Source organism: Falco naumanni, chromosome 13, assembly GCF_017639655.2.
Source record: "Falco naumanni isolate bFalNau1 chromosome 13, bFalNau1.pat, whole genome shotgun sequence".
In the NCBI taxonomy this organism is placed as follows: domain Eukaryota; kingdom Metazoa; phylum Chordata; class Aves; order Falconiformes; family Falconidae; genus Falco; species Falco naumanni.
In genome coordinates, this window is record NC_054066.1 from 11,404,372 (window position 1) to 11,423,100 (window position 18,729).

At 39.6% G+C, this 18,729-nt stretch overlaps 1 protein-coding gene across 1 annotated transcript in view; it reads right to left on the reverse strand.

The window, feature by feature from the left end:
- Positions 1 to 4,030: 4,030 nt before the first annotated feature.
- The window catches only part of IRS1 (insulin receptor substrate 1), a 54,222-nt gene continuing 39,523 nt past the window's right edge, over positions 4,031 to 18,729 (reverse strand). Inside the window, 1 exon segment of the mRNA XM_040613343.1 lies at positions 4,031 to 5,091. The gene's annotated coding sequence lies outside the window, so the exon portion shown is untranslated.

Genomic DNA, 18,729 nt, shown 5'->3' on the forward strand with positions numbered 1-18,729 from the left:
CTGTCAAGCATCCTAATAGAGCAGAAAAGGGAGTTTCAGGGATCCTTGCAGCCAGAGGGATACCCACCAAACAGAACCTTTCTATAGGTTGTGCAGTGTTAGGACTTCCCAGCAGTTACTTTTTCACGGCCCTTGAGTAATGCAAAGTACCAATTTTCAAGCCATCTGCCAATTCAGATCGGTTCAGAATGGTGCAGAACTGTTTACGGAAAACATGATCCCAGTGAGCTTCGCGAGGCACGAGGTGTTTCAAATTCCCGCTGCCTCCCCTTGAGGGGCCTTGCACCCAGCTTTACTCTGTCTTACAGTACAGATGCAGAGTTCTTGGGTTGCTTCTGTAACATTTGAGCCTGCCCGCTGCAAGCATACACTGTTTGATTATCCCATTACCGCTAGTCCAAATGTGTAATACAAAACTTTCAACCTGAAAGTATTTAAATACACAAGTTAGAATAATGCCTGCTTCCTCAAGTAGTCATTGATTAGTCTCTACCTTTGCCTCTTACATATAAATGTTCTTTCAGAACATACATTTGGAAAGAAGCAAATATGACAGATCATGGTCCTCCCTATCTCAGATTCCTCATTTCATCCTTTTTGAGAATAGAATCACCTCAGAGGTACAAAGGCAAAAAAGAAAGAGGTTTTCCAGAAACTGGAAGTCCTGATTTTTTTTCCAGTTCCACTCTTGTCCATTCTCCATCCTATACTCTGAATAATTTCATACAGGCATCCAGTAAGTTCACGAACTTGTTTATGGCATCTTCAAAGTCACAACTTAATGAAACTACTAATAAGCAGGTAAATGCAAGGTGAACTGGACACGAGCGAACACTGTCACTTCTCACCAGTGAACTGGTCTCAAGGATTGCAAGCTGAAAAAAACCACAAAACAAAAAATCATTGGCTGCACCCAAAGACAGGTTGGAGGTCAGGTCACACAAGAGATGAGCAAAAAATTTACCAAAACTTCCTTATTTTCAGTATTGCTTCTTTAAACTAAGCTAGCTGAGGTGAATGCAGCTGCAGAACAAAGCACTCAAAACATCTATCCAGACTGATTCAATTAACAGTTGACATGCTGTACTTAAGCTGCTACAAAGTACTAGATTCAGCTAATCGTTTCAAAAACAAATGTGAAGGCTGTTCGTATTGCTGCATTAATCTGTTCCTGCAGAGTAGAGTTATGTAACTGAAATATGGCACACACTGAGCTGACAGGACCCATTTAAGCACATACTACTCATTACACATCCCTTGAGTGTAACAGAGGGCATGAATAATAGCTTCAGCTAAAGTCAGCTGGTAGCAAGATGGACATAGATGCTTAGCTCTTCAATATGCAGAAAGTAAGGCTACAGCACTAGAATATGCTTATAAATGTGGCCAGTTTCCTTTTTGCTTTCCGAATTTGTACTTTTGACTGGGAAAAAAATATTAATAAACGCTATAGGACATTTTAAATACTAATTAAAAGAAGTTAGTATCAAAGACTAGAAGGACAAAAATTTATTTAGAGTTCCACAACATACACGTCAACTCAGCATCAAATTGAGCTTGAACACAGCAATCCCTGCAAAAACCCAAGTATGTAAGTGCTGCTTGTGCTCCTAGAGGCTGCTTGAAATGGTTTTTCCAACCCCATTCATTTTCAACCAATAGCACTAATAAATGCATTCAGTACAGTTTTCAAAAACTGAAGCTGTCCCAATAATGGAGCCAGAAAGGGAGTCAAATAATAACCAGCAACTTCCACTTGAAAAAAATTCAAAGCAAAATAAACTCCTGTGAATCTGAGTTTTACTAGCTGATGTAGAACTGAACCCATTTGCTCATTTTCAAACTTAAAGAAGTGATAATCTGTTCTGTGGCAGACAGAACAAAAGAATTCATAAAAGGGTAAGATAGTAGAGTACCGTATTTTTGAGGCATTTATGCTTCAGTTTAAAAGGGTTTGGTTTATAATGGTCTATTTATTAAAGTTTGCAATTTATAAGAATAAAAATCTATGCAAGAAAAGAATCAAGAGTTTCAGGTTTGGTTATGAATGCATTTTGCTTCAAAGGCCTTTTCAAAACATTTGCTAAACAGGCATATTTAATTTTACTAGGAATAAGATAATGATTAACACAAAACCAATGCAAGTTAACATCATTAACAAGCTCTTTCCCTGGCCATACGTTACTATTAATACGAATGGAAACCCACCAGATCAGCACTATCCTCCCCTGACCATTCCCTTCCAAAATGACCATTGCCAATTCCTGCAGGGTTTTATTTTTGTTAAAATTCATATTTGATGAACAAAATTTGCTCATAGATGTATCACTCTGAAATACTTCTGCCAGGATTAAATGTACTCACTAATGCCTTTTAAAACTTAACATCAGCTTCCAAACCTACAAACTTATTATTTCATTAATTGCTAGAGTATGCAAATTATCTGAAACAATGCAAAGCACAATGGCCATAAAATACTGTTCTTTCCAAGGCACTTTTAACATCAACACGGGCTAATATTTAGCAACCAAATAAATACAGTGGACATCTATGTTAATTTATTAAGGTGGAGAAGGCTGTGGGCTAAGGGGTTGGGAGTGAGTTCTTATGTTTTCACTTCAGAACATATGCAAGTTTTCATTGTAACTAAACCCCATTAAAAACCACCAACACCACCCCAAAAAAACCCCACCTAAACCCACACACAAACACACACAAAAAGAAGGATCTCAAGACAAAATGAAAATAGGTAACTTACAAATTTAAGTACTGGTCTGATGCACGTGGACTTCTTTTTAAAGCAAGTGCTGCCTTCTTAGACATTAATGGTTCTCTGGAAAAATACATACCAGTGCTCATCAAGGGTAATAGGCAAGTTAATGTGGATTGACTTGCTTCTTCCTACATAAAAAAGAAGCAAAGCCTCGTGTGTTTTACTGATTGGAATCAGCCCCTTTGGGAGGAGACTCTTCTGCCAGCACGAGCCAAGATTTCCAAAGGCAGCACCCTGGGCAGTCACAGGTCCTTCTCAGGCTGCTGCCTCACCAGGCACCACCACCCTCAAATCTGCCAGCATCACCACTCACGCAATTGTTCCCAGGAATCTGGAATGATTTAAGTATTCTTAACCTGCAAGTCCTTCCTTAAGTGAGTATTTTGACTTGACAGGGTCAAAGTGGTTATACATGTGCAATAACACCAGCAAAACTAAGGGAACGGTAAGCCTCCAGCAAAAGGAGAGGTGAAAATAGCTGTGCAATGGCCCCTTCATCTATACTGCAGTCAGAAGAGGACATTGCATTAACCACAGCCTAACCCCAGACATCATTAACATCTCAGGGGAAAGAAACCCCTTCTCTGAGGGCTTGACAGCCTTCCTGCAGGGAGAGCCGATGCTTTGTGTGCCTGCCTTTTCCTGATTACAAGAATCCTGTTGAATGTGCCTGGTCCATATAGCTGCTTCACAGAAGCAGGAGGGACCAACAGGAACCTGACAGGGCTTCAAGTTCAATTATCACTTCAGCAACATATTACTTGGAAATCCATGATCTCAGTATTTTCCCAGTCCCCAAAAGAATTAAGGTTCTGCAAATGCTATGCACAAAAGACCTTCTATCTGCATAAAACCAGAGTGGAGCACAGGAGAGTCACAGAAGAATTCTTCCTCATCCTTCCTCTTGCACTGATTTCCAGACAATCACCTGGGGTGTTCTGTTTAAATTTTATGCTGAAGTTTTGCTATAGCTTCCAGTGATTTCACTTGCTGTGAACTCTTCCACCAACTTCACTGGAAGGAAGTCTGTACCCTGAAGATTCTCCAGAAAACTGAAACGAGCTTTAGTGAAATAATTCAAGGAAGCATACTCCCTACTACACCTAATTACACTTGACTTTATTCTTAAGCTATCGTGACCCACAGCCATTCTCGATTACACACAACGGAAACATGAAAGAAACCTGGTGGGACAATTTGAGATATTCGAGACAGCTTACCAAGAAAACAAAAAACCCCAAAAACCACTACAGCAGATAAAACAGTATCTAGTTTATTACATATAGAAAGAGATTTCCAGAATTTACAAACACCCACATTTTCATTCCAGGGAAAGAGTCAATTTGAAAAGTTCACCCTTTTTTGTTTCCGTTTTGTTTTGTGGTTCTCTGTTGGTTGTTTTTTTTTTTACAATATATACAATGGAAGACTTTGATTTCTTTTTTTCTGATTTTTTTTTGTCAGTTCCTGTGCAATTGATGAATTCAAGTTGACATTTGTAAATACCATGTACAGTAATGTTTGTCTTCATTGTAGTTAATACAGACTAGTATTTTACAAGGAGTACAAAATTATTTTTCTTTTGGAAAGAACTCAACTCAACTCAACATCAGGGTTATCTTACAACTGATAGTATCAGTAAATATGACTGTACAATCAAGGCCCAGGGACCAATGACTCATATTATATTATTTTCTGAATTACAATCTTAAAACAAGAATAGTACCCTACTCTATTCTTAGAAGCCTTGTTTTAAGCAGGTTTCCCACTCTGTTTACAACAGAATATAGTATACCTCAGTTCCACATCAAAAAAGATGTGCTGTAGGAAAAGTTACATTTTAATTAAAAAAGTACATGTATAAATCAAAACCTATGTTAAATATTTAATACTCTTCAACCAACATTAAGTTTTGTATGTAATAATTTACAATGATGATTTGTCATACAGGTTTTCAGCAGCAAATGAAGTTGTGTAAATGTGCTAGTAAAATACCCATTCTCACCATGACATAGTGGTGGGCACATCAGTTCATTGTGGCCAGCTAAGTCCTTATGGTAGAGGATGAAGTAAGAGAGACTCATTGTCCAGGTGTCACAGTGCTTCTGCTTGGCACAACACAGGATGTGCAGCTCAGTCAACTAACTCCTGAGGTTTGTGTAAAGTAAACAAACTGAACTGGATGCATCGTACCCATTTACAGAGGAAGAGGAGGGGGAGGAGGAGGTGAGGTCCTAGTTGTGATAGCACGAAACATTTATAGTCTTGATACCCATGAGTTAAAAGAAGGATTTGCTGAGGTTGTATAGGTCATCATTCTGAAATTGAAAGAGAAAAAAAATTAGCATTATGGGCACTCTGAAAGCTTTTCTTTATTTCCCTCCCCTCCTTTTTTTCCTTCCCCCCCCCCTTCAAAAGAGTTATCATCCAAACTGAAAATGTTAGCACCTTGAAAAATTACGGCATACACAGTTGAACCATACTAAAGCATCTGAATCCCAAAAGCATTTAAAACAGATGTTGGCAATAAAATTCAAAGCAGTCAGAAATACATTTAAAACTTGCAAGAGATTCACCTAAGCAGAAACAATTTAAGTGTCCATACTGATTAACTCTGACAAGCTCCTGTGACAAGAGAAAGAAAAGCTCAAACCACTAGCCTGCTGTTGGCGTTTTTACCCACTATGAGAAAGATTCGTTAGGTATCAGGCCTCCTTGTAGGACTTCCCAGCCACCTGCAAATGTCACAGTTCGCATGAAAACAATAACCAAGGAATGGAGCATTAGGGGTGCAGCATTACCGTTCCCTATTGACTAAGGAGAGTTACAAAAAAACCCCAAACAACTGTATCCAGAAAATCCTGCTGAAGTCCATGAATGTATCTACATTCTGCTTCTCTCTCTGCGAGAGGACTGGGTGAATAGCATGGTCCTGCAGCCCTAATAATGCAAATCACAGGTTTACTGGCGAACGAATGCCAGAAGCTGCCTTTGACCCTGTCTCCCCAAGTTCTCCCGCATCTCTTGGCTCCAGCCTCCCTGATCTAGCACATTGTGCAACTGTCTCTATCAACAAGTCCTCTCAACTCTTATTTTCCGTTGATTTTACACAGGCAGACCATCAGTACAAGGGCTCTGATCACAAGTGATGTAGTAGTGCACAGCGGGGTGCTCTCTTGGTGCCAATCCGCTTCATGCTGCCCATCCCGTGGCAGATGCTTCGGCCCCCAGCGGGGAGCAGTGTCCCTGCTAGATGACACAGGGATGAAGCTACAGGACAGGGTGCATTGGGGTGCCCCCCCCCCTGCACCCCAGGCCCTGCTGCAATGGCTGGGCACACACACACAAGACGCGTCTCCCGCTAGCCACCAGTGTCAGTCCATGTGCCCACAGGGCAGCCACACGTGCACGCGGTCCCTGAGCCACCGCAGACCACAGCCCCGTCCTCCGCGCCTCGCACTACAGTCGCATGCAGCCATACTCATGGGGGACTGAACAACACAGTGCTGAAATGAATACTATTTTTGTTTTAACTGGGGTTAGACGACTGCCATCATTTACATTTCAGGAGTTCTGCCTAAAATCTGATGAAGCAAGACTTAGATTTTACATAAAAGTGTGTCTATTTCTATATTTGATATTAACTATGCTCCAGAAAAGATAGGTAAACAGTGCATTTTCCTTAGTACAAATAAAGGCTTCCCATAGACACACTGAAGTAAAAAAACCTGAAAAGACCTCCTGTCCTATATTCTTTAATTGCCCAAGAAACAGAATTTACTTTGTGTGGTCCTTCAAGTGAAAGGAAAGCCTATCCCTGCAAATGATGTGTGGTATGCTGTGAAAACTCCCCGGAGAATTATCTCACAGATCTCTTATTTACTTTCAACTTTCTTCTGCACTCACATTGCGATCTACTGGAATGTTCCTACCCAAATATCTATATACAGCTTCACATAGCTTTGCAGCTTTCAGCTATGTTGGACCTAAAATTAGCTGGTAATGCCATACTTTATTAATAAGACAAGCAACAAAGGAGAAATGGCTTCATTTACATGGAGGAGCAAAGTGCATGTGATTTGCGTGCTGCATATCTGAGGCGGGTGTTTCACACCCAGCTCCGCTGAGCACGGCCAGAGGAGCAGTTGGGTGCCCACCAGCAAGGTCCCACAGCCTGACCTGCCCAGCACGTACAAGGCAAGCGGAAGGAAAGCAAGGAACATCACCAGACCTTATTCTGCTAAGAGATTTTAAGTACATAAGTAATATTTTGCAGTATCAGGGCCAAGTATTACGCCTCTTCACTAGTATTCAGGTCATCTGAACTCAAATACATCATGTATTGAACAAAACGGACTGTCTGATCCAATTCCTCACCAATTCAACCACTATGGTCAAGATGACATCGCAACTGCTACTAGCGGGTGTTCATTCCTGGATTCAGAAGTCAGAAGAGCGAAGGAAGAAAAAAAGTAACAAGTCTATTTGAAAAACAAAATGCTTCCTAGAGGAATCCACTAAGAAAATAATACTGAGGAAACTCACAGAAACACAAACACTCCGATACTGAAGTCCTGCACTTGTGTAAAAGGAGTGAAAAAACACAGCAGGCTGAAACATCCAAGAGTTTAGGACTTGGGATGAAGAGCCAGAATCATGTAAGACATGAAATGGTACAGGTTGCATTTCATACAAACTTCAGCTGCATATATGACAGGACATAGGGGCAAGGAGCTTGTACTTACACTTCCAGGACCTTCAGCAGTACAACATGGAAATCTATCTGTCATCAAACCCTTTGATAACAAAAAAAGTATTGGTAGCTTTTTTTTTCTTCTATTTTCGTGAAGAAAAAAAAAATTAAACTCTTTGGTATGGACTGTCTGAAATTATGGATTGCAATTACTTGTTTTCACATCCCCAATTCCTCCGACAAATCTCTTTGCACAAAATAAAAATTATGTAACTGAGAACGATAGCCCATGCTATTATTCCAGGACACTGGTGCCTGTTTTGTCTGAATGCACAGAGATGCCTAGAAAACAGCCATTCTGACCGCAAAGCTACTCCTCCAAGGTCACTGGGAATGCGTATGACCTACAAGGTCTTGGGATCCACAAAATTCTTGCTTGCGCATAACTTACAGCCAAAAGCCTCATCCTCAATTTTAGCATAAAAATGTTCTTTGCTGGTCTTAAAAGAATATTTCTGAAATTTCTGACAAAGTAATCTGAATCTCCTCTCTTCTCAGTGAACTATTACAGTATGCTTCAAGGCATAAGTACCTTATTCGGAATTGGAAGTCATCGGCTGGATACCTCATTGTTTCTTATCAACAGCCATCAGCATTTCCTTAACAACATACAAAAACAGTGCTGAAGACAAGTGTTTTAATAGCTAGTGCTAGGACTGCAGTGAGCTGAGGTAAGAATCATTAAAACTACTGACATCACTGCTGGCAACCAGAGAAAAGGGAAAACCTGTGTTTAATTTATTTCCTATTCACCACAAGTTTCAGCTGTAGTCCCCAATAATGCAGTCTGTGGTTGACTTTATGGAAAAAATTAGTGATGCAAGAAAAATGTTCTGAAACAAACAAGCATCTTTAAAAGTTACTACAAGGTACCTTTGACAAGTAGTCTTGGCTCAACATCTGTTACAACACACATGCAGATAACACTCACACATGCTCCAGCTGGCAACACTTTCTTCTCAAATCTATTAGTCCAGGCTGGGTATGACACAGCTAGCTGTAGTTCCTATTACAACTGAAGTCCCATTCTTAAATCCAGTAACTAAAAATAAGTTGATACTTCATTTTATTTCCATTATCAGGGAGCCGGAGAAGGAGTACTTAAAATTTGAACTCACTAAGAGCAGAGTGTCTAGACAACTCAGTAATAGATCTTTCCTGAAGTTAATTGAATTTTCATACATAAAATAGATGTGTTGTTAAAATACACTTAAAATATAACTGTTGCTCCTTTCCTTACGTAACCAGGGAGGAACAAATACATCAAGTGAAAGTGAAAACTCAAGCAATCTTCAAGACTTCCCAGTACCAGATTAAACTTCTATTTGCTATTAAGGGTCAGTGAAGTGTCTTGTCCCTAAAACACCAATACAAATGCCCTTCCAAAGGATCATTTCATTTCAAAATGAGTAAAATAATGCAGAATTGCTGTTGAAGCTCCATGATCACCTCAGCAAATAAATGCAACTACTTTGTCACTGATTAATACACCAAGGCAAAATGCAGCTCCTACACATCAGACCTGCTTAGTACACGGTGACACCTTTCCAGTGCTAGCGAGATATGTGTTTAGGAAACAATTCTACAAGCAACAGAGCCAGGTCAATGAAAAGATGACTCCTGACTGAAGAAAACACAGATTTTCCAGCTCTACCAAAGGAGGATCATTTCCCAACTCTGCCATCCACCTTGCTAAACCAAATGTATTCTCCAAAACCGTACCTATGCCCCCAGCGCCTCATTTGAAACAACGAACAACAAGGACTGGTTGAAGACTCCCTGTCAATATTCCTGGTTATAAATAAAAGGTTTTGAAAACAAATGCATTTGTTGTTTACTTCAGGATCATATAGAGTATCCTATTCGGTGTAGATTAAACAGCAATTTACTGCATAATGAACACATCTACTTAGGAAAAAACAAAAAGCTCAGCACCAAAAGCTCAAAATAAAAAGATAGCCATTATGAAAATACACCAGCCAACTCCTGCAGAATTTCACAAGTCGGGGTCTGCATGCAGTCTGGGTGCCCTTTGTCTGGGCAGGTATAACCAAGTGTCTTTACAAAGTAAACACATTAAGTAGTCCTGAAAAGCTCACTTACAGCTCTTGTTTTGGTGACATTTGCATGAATCAACACCTAATTATAATGAAACTGTGCACACCTACTTAAAAGCAGAATTCATCCACGTTTTTGTGTTCACCACGCTGATAATCACAAGTAGTGTCTGTTTACATTTTCCTTGGCATTTCTAACATGTGCACAGATATGGCAAGTATCCCATTTGGATAAATTAAAAACATCTACCAAAATTTAAACTAGCTCAAATAATTTCCTTTCAAAGAGATGCAAATATGTTGTACAGTTCCCCCAATCTCACATGTACCACTGAAAGAGCAAAGGAATGCAAGAATAAACAATGGTTGCTGTAGTATGTTAATTGCAGCCTGAGTACTAACAAAAAGAATTCAACATAGAACTAAAAAGTAATTACAACATTGCCATTTAACTTGACAGGGTATATCCACATTTAATAAGTCTAGATAAGCTTTTCTGCATTGTATCCCAAAATGCCTATTCCAGCTTTCTTGTGAATGTCTTAAGTGAGGAATTAGATTATTGGGTTTCACCAAGTCCTTTCCTATCAGGCCAAGTAACTGGACTTGGTGCTTTCATCCCCTTTTTCTTCTTCATATAGATGATGGAGGAACCTAAGGACCAGTAACAGATGGTACAGTCTTTCTGCTGTGAGTTTAGACAAAATTCACTCCCTTTATGTATAGCACTGCAAAAAGGTCATCCTCACCACAGAGGAAGATCTTGCTCTTTTTCCCAGAAAGAGAAGGTGGAAAAAAACAAAAACAGAGAGAATTTAAAATAAGATAATGAGCAGAACCAGGTTCTTACATTTAAGGACCCCTTTCCTGGGGGTAAGTACAGTGGGAAAACACAAACTAGACCACACACACTCTTTGGATGAGCTTCTGCCCAACAAAAAAATCATATGTTTGATTTCAACTTCACAGCATGTCAACCTGATTTAAACTCACTAAAGACAAAATTAAACCCATCACCAAGGTCAGCAAGAAAGGCTGCTGCTACGGCCGATGTCAAGGACTGCCTGCCCCAAGCACCCAGCACAGGACAGGGACACTGCTGAAGGTCAGATTTGTCTGTTTCCACCTGTAAAGAGGAAGAAACGAGCCAGCTCTCCGCACTGGTATATAAAAATACTGGAAAAAAGAATTCATCAAGTTTGCGTAAGGGATCTCCTATTTAAAAACAACATCAGTTAAGGGTTTGAACAAAACTTGACTTGACCCAAGTACTGAATTTCTATTTAAATGGTCCATCTTTTCAATTTTGGAAAAAAAGTTACTGAGGTTTTGTTTTTCTTGAAGACTAAAAGAAACAAGACATGATTAAATCCAGAAAGAGTGAGCTTAAATTCAACAGTGTTTTGTAAAGCAATTCTACAACTTTTCTTGCAGTGATCTTTTCTTGCATGAGGGAAAACTTCTTTACCTTGAGAGTGACAAAGCACTGGAACTGGCTGCCCAGAGAGGTTGTGAAGTGTCTTTGGAGACATTCAAAACCCACCTGGATGCGATACCTGTTCTAGGATAACCTGCTTTAGCAGTGGGGTTGGACTAGATGATCCCCAGAGGTCCCTGCCAACCCCAACCATTCTGTGATATAGCTAAGTGATAAAGCTAAACAACTCTCCAACAGTTGCAAGTTACAAAAAACTAAGATGCATCCCATAGATTTCTGTTTGGGTTTTTTTTCATGACATGGAAAATATGGGAAGAATATCTCTCATTAAAAAACACTACATCATAAGTGGGATTCTCATGGTTTTCTTCCAATTTTGTAAAGACTGAAGGTTTGGATCTTTCCCCTTCCTTCACTAATAGTCCAGCTGAGTAAATAAAATAAAGGTTGAGTCCAGCTTACACGAAGAGAAGTTTCCCTTGTTTCAGTACTGAAAATAATGATGGAGCCAGGGAATGTAGAATCGCATGAGATCAATATTCCAAGCTCCTCCCAAATCTTCTCATAAGCTTTCTCTTAATACTCTTGGCAGCACTGTTTGTGTCTGATGTCCCCCAGATAGACCCACTGCTGGCCCAGGGTCTTCCCCCCCTTCCCCAGACTGCAATAATGAGAAGGGATATCAAAACCTAAATGTGTATCATCTAGTTCATAGTTTCAGCCTTCGTAGTCCAACATTGCTTCTGTTTTTAAGATTCAAGGAAATATGCAAATTCAAACACCAAGGTAATTTACTATTTTGGAATTTGTACTGTTCAGTTCATCAAGTTTACAGAGTCTAACCCTGACGAATTTGGGGCATTCATGCATCCCTTGACGACTCAATAATCCACTCACAGGTCAAAAAAGCAACAGTGAAGTACCCTTTATATGGCTGTACCCTTGAAAGAGGAAAACGCTTCAGCATTTATCTTTATCACACATATAACCACATACCAACCATATTAATAACGGGAATCCAGAAACAGAACTTCATTATGCATTTTTTTTCCTCAAAAGAGTTTTTTTAACACTTTTATTTTTTAAAAAATAAAATTACTTTTATGGTAGTTTGGAATTCAGTAAAACTCACCAATGCTGAGAATCGTTATACCTGCTCTGCCTGTGGAGGAGATGACATGTGCCTTTAGATGCACTCCCACACCCTCAGCTTGTTAGCCATTTAAATATACACAATTAAATTAAACCAAATGAGTACACTGAAGCAGTGCTCGTATTGTATTAACTAAATTACATCAGCAGTGGAGCTCAGCACCACCTAACACCCAGTGCAGCTACCACATAACCAGAACACATTTCAGCTGCTCAGTTTTCATTTTCATTATCCTTCTGTGAATGTGCATCTCTCATGCCTTTCTGGCATTGTGGTCTGGTTCCCCATTCCTGCAGCCAAACGCTGCCACCTTCTCCTGTACTTTCCTGACCCAACTTTATAGTGCTCTTTTTCTGGCACCTTTTCTTTTCTCTGACGACATGTAAAAAAATCCTACATAAAGTCTCAACTACATTGAAATGATTCTCGAGATACATGCTGAATTGTGAGAGTTCCTCCTTAAAGCCAGGATTCACACCATTCGGCTTAGCTGGAGCCATTTTCCTCCCAATGGACAAGTAAGGGGAAAAAGTAGAATAGACAGAAGAAAAATGGCATTTAAAGGGAAGACATACAGAAGCCCCGCAGGGGGATAACCTGGCCAGCTGACCTTCCCTTTGAAATTTTGCCAGCACAAATTAAGTAGCTAGTCTGCAGCACTTCTGGCAGCAGCATGGGAAGGAAGTTCTGCAGTGACTTTGGATGAAACACTTCCTCAATTCCCCACAACAGCGCATTAAATATCAAAAAAGGATAATAAGGAGGTGCTGGAAAACACATTCTGAAAAACATGCCAAGAAAACAGAGGAAGGGATAAGAACAAATACAATGTCATAAAATCGACAAAATTCTACAAGAAGTTTGGAAAGCCAAAGTAGAAGCAAAACATCCATTATTTTGACGCTGTTTGCTATGCCTTAATACAAGAGATGTACCACACAGCAGAAATAAGAGTTGAAAACAGATTAGAGGTAGTGCTTTAACAAAGGAAAAGGAGGCGGCCTTTGGTAAAAGGCAAAAAGCAACAGTAAAGCTTGTTACAACTTGAAGCTGGACTAGAAAACAATTACTTAACCACAGATTTAGCTTTTCACCAAGATAGCACCATCAGTCTGACACCAAATGAATTACATTAACTGCTTTGACTTATTGTTTTCTCCTTTGTAGATGAAAATGATAACAAATCTTACAAGGCTATGGCATCTGACACAGATTTGTTTCAGTAAATGTGTTTTCATGTACATCCACATATATTCACAATTTATTTCTAGTTTCTAGTAACATGCACTCATTTGACCTGACCTTTTTACCTTCTCTCTCTCTGCCATAAATTCCAAAACTTCCCTAGGTAGTCACGTGGCATTTCCCTCTTCCCAGCACTTCAAACCTGATGGGTTAGAATCCTCTGACACTTCAGCTGACAACTGAAATCCAAAGCACCAGCCACACTCGAAAGCTCTGCAAGAATAAAGTGCTGTGCTTGGGGTATAGAACCTAGGGCAGGTGGACAAGCATACAACTGCATGCAGAAAGACCTGAAATCTAGTTCTGCTCCTTGGTTTGATTTGCTGCGGAGTTTTACTCAAGTTACTTTGACTCGGTCTCACGTAAAACAGGTAAAACGTCTACCTCATCTATTTCCTACGTGAAATTTTCTTGCGAGCAGGAGGAAGTCTTAACGTCTCAAACACACACCGTCACTATAATAACATCTAGGGAAGTAGATCTGCACCTTCATCTTCCTGTATCTCAGTGTCTTGACTGTGAGATGAGAACTGCTACCTGACAGAAGAGTTCAGACTGTGCCAGGGGCCAGACAGCAGAGTGATAAGTGCCTTGACAGTGCCCACATGACGACAGATGCAGGGCAGCATCTGGACAAGGTGCTATAAATAAAACATTGGGCCAGTCATATACTGATGAGACTAAAAAGAACTGAAAACATGCTTCATTCCCTGAACACTGGCTACAAACTGAAGAATAATACATTACATATGGGAAATATTAGTTTCTTACTACATGGTCTTGAACTATGAGAATGCACATACATGCATGAGGGTGGGGGCAAAAGTATCAATGTTTAAAAAAAATCAGTAACATTTGAGAATTTTGTGACTATATATTGCTAAGCATTATTCTTCATTAAAACAGATTTATAAAATTAAGTACACTCTAAATGCAAACACAATTTTTAGCTTGAAAAAGAAACAAAATTCCAACATAAGAAAATGAGCCTTTGCTGGTAGAGCAAGAGCCCTTCTACTCTCACTGATTTAGCAATCAAGATACTCTGGACTGTGATGGGATTAATCTCAAGAACAACGCCGAGCACTTTAATGAGCTCTGAGGTAGTTCATGCCTAAACTATTCATTGTACAATTTAAAGACTGAAATACTTGTTTGTATATAAGAATAGGTTTTCAAAACAATTGTCATCCAATTGATTTCCAGAAACCATAGTAACAAGAAATAGTAAATATAGAATGATGAAAGGGCACAAAAGAAATGTAATTCTTGTTCAAAACAATAGAGCTATCTTAAATTTGAAGCAGCACCTGGCAGGCTCTCATGGGGGGGACCCCTATTTGGATACAGCTGTGAATTAAATCCAAATTATAAAGACCAATCAGACAAACCAAGTCTTTTACCGTTGTTTCTTTTGAGTTTCATTCAGTGAAATCCTAAAAGCCTGAATGACTGCCAATTTTATATTTTAAAGTTACTAACAGCTTAAATGGACTAATCTTCCCTTGTTCAGTTGCCATGATTTCAAATGGGAAACTAATCAACAGTCACATTAATTATCTGATACAAATTTAACACCAATCTAGCATTATGAAACTGTATAATTACACACGCAGAAGTCGAAGTACGTAAAAGTTTTTCTCATCTCAGAACTTGCAGTCAGACATTTTAATGCAATAATTCTTAAATTCTTAAAAAAAAAAAGTGGAAATTTTTCCCATATAAATTTGCTCACAACAGTATCATTAAGAATCTCACTAGATGATAGATTCTGTATTATTGTGACACACAAATCTTCCATCAGTTGCCAAACCTAGTATTAAGGATAACCCTTTAGAAGCTATTAGTGTAAGTCAACTGAAAATAAAAAGCATATAGTAATATAGACTAAAGGCTTATTATGCACACAAAAGGATCTGTACATTGTATCACATCTCGTTAAGATCTCTTGGTTAATCAGTGATTGAAAACAACCACTAAATGTAAACTTTGACAAAATGTATAAAAATTCAGCCTTATTGCACTGTATGACTGCACTATAAAATCTCACAAAATGGGAAGTTCTTCACGTTCTCATAACCTACAACACAGACTTCTACCATCGACCTCCTAGTCTTCTTAACCAACAGAGGAATTTTTAAGTATCTTGAACTGCCAATAGACTCAGTGATTACAAAAATAATTCATGCTACATTTAAACCTCTTCCCATAATAAATTACATTATTCATCCTTTAGTATCAAGTTAATTCAAAAAGTTACTGAAAACACAGATACGCAGAACAAGGTCTCTTCCTGAAACACAAAGGCATTTATTATTATACTAGTTAAGCACCAATAACTGTCTTAGAAATGGTTTGACAAAATAGTCTCTGACAAGTAGTTATTGAAACTGCTCGTCTTACGACTACAGTACTGCTTAAATTAGTGTTGATGATGAAGCATAGTTTCCTTGATATCGAAAATTAGGCATACTTTTGGCATTTAGCAGTTCAATAACTAAAATGTGCTAAAAGGAAAAGCAAACAAGATTAGGAAAAAGGATGAACTCTGGCATATGGAAGTAAAGGTCCTCAAGACTGATTACTGAGTCGGACGTTACCTTGCGCTTCCTTTCAACATCAGGTCTTCTAACAACTGTGTATCCCACTACTGAAGTCTATGTTCAGCTGTACCATAGAAAAGCCATTGGCTAAAATACCCTGAAAACAACTATTCTAGGCATACAGATATTTTTTTTTCCTTCAGAATGACTGCTCAGCCAGCAGTGTGCCCAGGTGGCCAAGAAGGCCAACAGCATCCTGGCTTGTATCCGAAACAGTGTGGCCAGCGGGACCAGGGCAGTGACTGTCCCCCTGCACTCGGCACTGGTGAGGCCGCCCCTCGAATCCTGGGTTCAGTTCTGGGCCCCTCGCTGCAGGAGGGACGTAGAGGGGCTGGAGCGTGTCCAGAGACGGGCAGCGGGGCTGGGGAAGGGGCTGGAGCACAAGTCTGATGGGGAGCGGCTGAGGGAACTGGGGGGGTTTAGCCTGGAGAAAAGGAGGCTCAGGGGGACCCTGTTGCTCTCTACAGCTCCCTGACAGGAGGCTGTAGTAAGACTCTTCTCCCAGGTAACAAGCAAGAGGGCAAGAGAAAATAGCCTCAAGTTATGCCAAGGGAAGTTTAGATTGGATATTAGGAAAAATTTCTTCACTGTAAGGGTGGTGAAGCATTGGAACTGGCTTCCCAGGGAAAAGGTTGAGTCACCATCCCTGAAGGTATTTACAAAACATGTAGATGTGGTGCTCAGGGAGGTGGTTTAGTGGTGGACTTGGCAGCCTTGTGTTAACGGTTGGACTTGATGATCTTAAAGGTCTTTTCCAACCTAAACAATCCTATGGTTGTATGATTCAGTGGATTGCCCAACTGGCAGCTAAACATAAGCCAGTCAGAGGGCAAAGACATTCATCTGCTGCAAAGCAGAAATACAGTCAGCACAAAACCCAAAGACAATGCAGTGACAGGAGAGGAAAGGAAGGTATGGATAGCACAACTGACAGCAAGAAGATAAAACATGTCATGCCATACTCATAACTTGCTTTGGTCTCGATTCCTGAAGCAACGGAGCTTATGTAATTGGTGGAATAGAGAGCAGACCTTCCAAACAGGATGTAAAATTCAGTTCAGCTTTGGCAAAAACAAAGTTTCAGATACACTAAGCTGCTGTACGCTTTGTAAAAATCCATGGCTGAGTAAAGCATTCCTTTTCTGAGGCAGTTTTAACCCACGTGTTCCACAGAGAGCAGGCTGGTCAGCACCCACCATCAGCCCCCTACAGTCACCTGTGCAAAAGCCCCCGCAGATACTGCACAGGAAAAGCAGCACAGCGGGCACGAAAGGGCCAGTTAATAGATATAAGACAAATCTATAGGAAACAGGGCTTCACGACTTGCACTGCTGACAGATCATCTGTTTGTATAAGCAGTTTTGCTCGGAGCAGTGTTTTGTCAGTACTATTATTGTTGTTATGCAAAGAATGTATTAAATTCTTTAATATTACATGAGACTTAATGGATTGTGTATCACATGTGGGAGGTCAAACAAGGAGGGTAATGTTCCACTCAGCCCTATAGATAAAACTGAAAAACACAGAAGCCTGCATTATACTTCAAGGAGCAAGCACAGATCTGCCAGAGATGGGAGCAGGCAGCTTGAAAAACAGAGAGGAAATAATAAAATTAAACTGAAAAAGTAATTAAAAAAAAAAAGTTATCAGTGGTTGTGACAAGCAACAGCGCCATTTTCAAGAAACTTCTTGTCACTGTGATCTTCGTGATAAAGGGAACCCAAACCACAATAAGACTGCAACTAAGCAGCTGTGCCATTGATGATACCTACTACTAAGTTACTTCCAAAGCAAATGCTCCACAATAAGGAGGTTCTACAGCACTGCCCCTTTTAAAACCTTTTCTGCTTTCAGAAGCTATCTATATGAAACTCTCCCTGTATCCCTCCCCTTATCCAACAGAATATTGCATTATATATGCAGTGCCAGCGGTAGGGATTCTTTATGTCCTCGCTACAGTAAGGAGAACATATGAAGAATGGCAGAAAGTATCTTGACTTCCACTTTCCATCCGTATCTTCATGCCAGAGCCAAAATTACGGTAATTTTAGGTCCAGTTCTCTGAAGGCTTTAATTGAGATAAAGCATAAATTTTTGCATAACATTTCCACTTTCATGGCCTTTGGGGGAAAAAAAGCCACCCATACACAGCACAGAGCCAGAGAGATCTCAGTCTACGTTATTTTGTCCATCTGTTTTCCAGTAACAGCAGATTACTCATACTATTAAAAAGCTTTTTTGAAGGTACATTTCATCATTTGAAATCACATAAGGAACAAAAGAAAATCACTTTGCAACTACACTGTGATATTGAAAAAATATGTATTTTGTGGTTTACGATTTTATCAGAAGGTATAGTTTATCACACTTCTGCACCATGACTTTTCTACTTACCACATGCACTGTACAAAATGTTAAGAGCGTAACATCACTGCCTGTAAGTATGCATATATACAAAAAGGAGCTAAAGTAAGCTGTAGTAGCATGACAAAAAAAAAGTTCAATTGCATTATTGGAAAAAAAACCCCTCCAAAACCAGGACATGTCCCTGCCTCAGTTAAAAAACAAAAACACACACCCACACACACCCAAACCTCTATATTGTCAGACACAAGTTACGATTCCCAGTTGAAATTCTGAGGACTTTTAGAAATAAGAATCATCTTAGAAGGAGGAGAAGGGAAACACAAAGAACACATTTTCTACA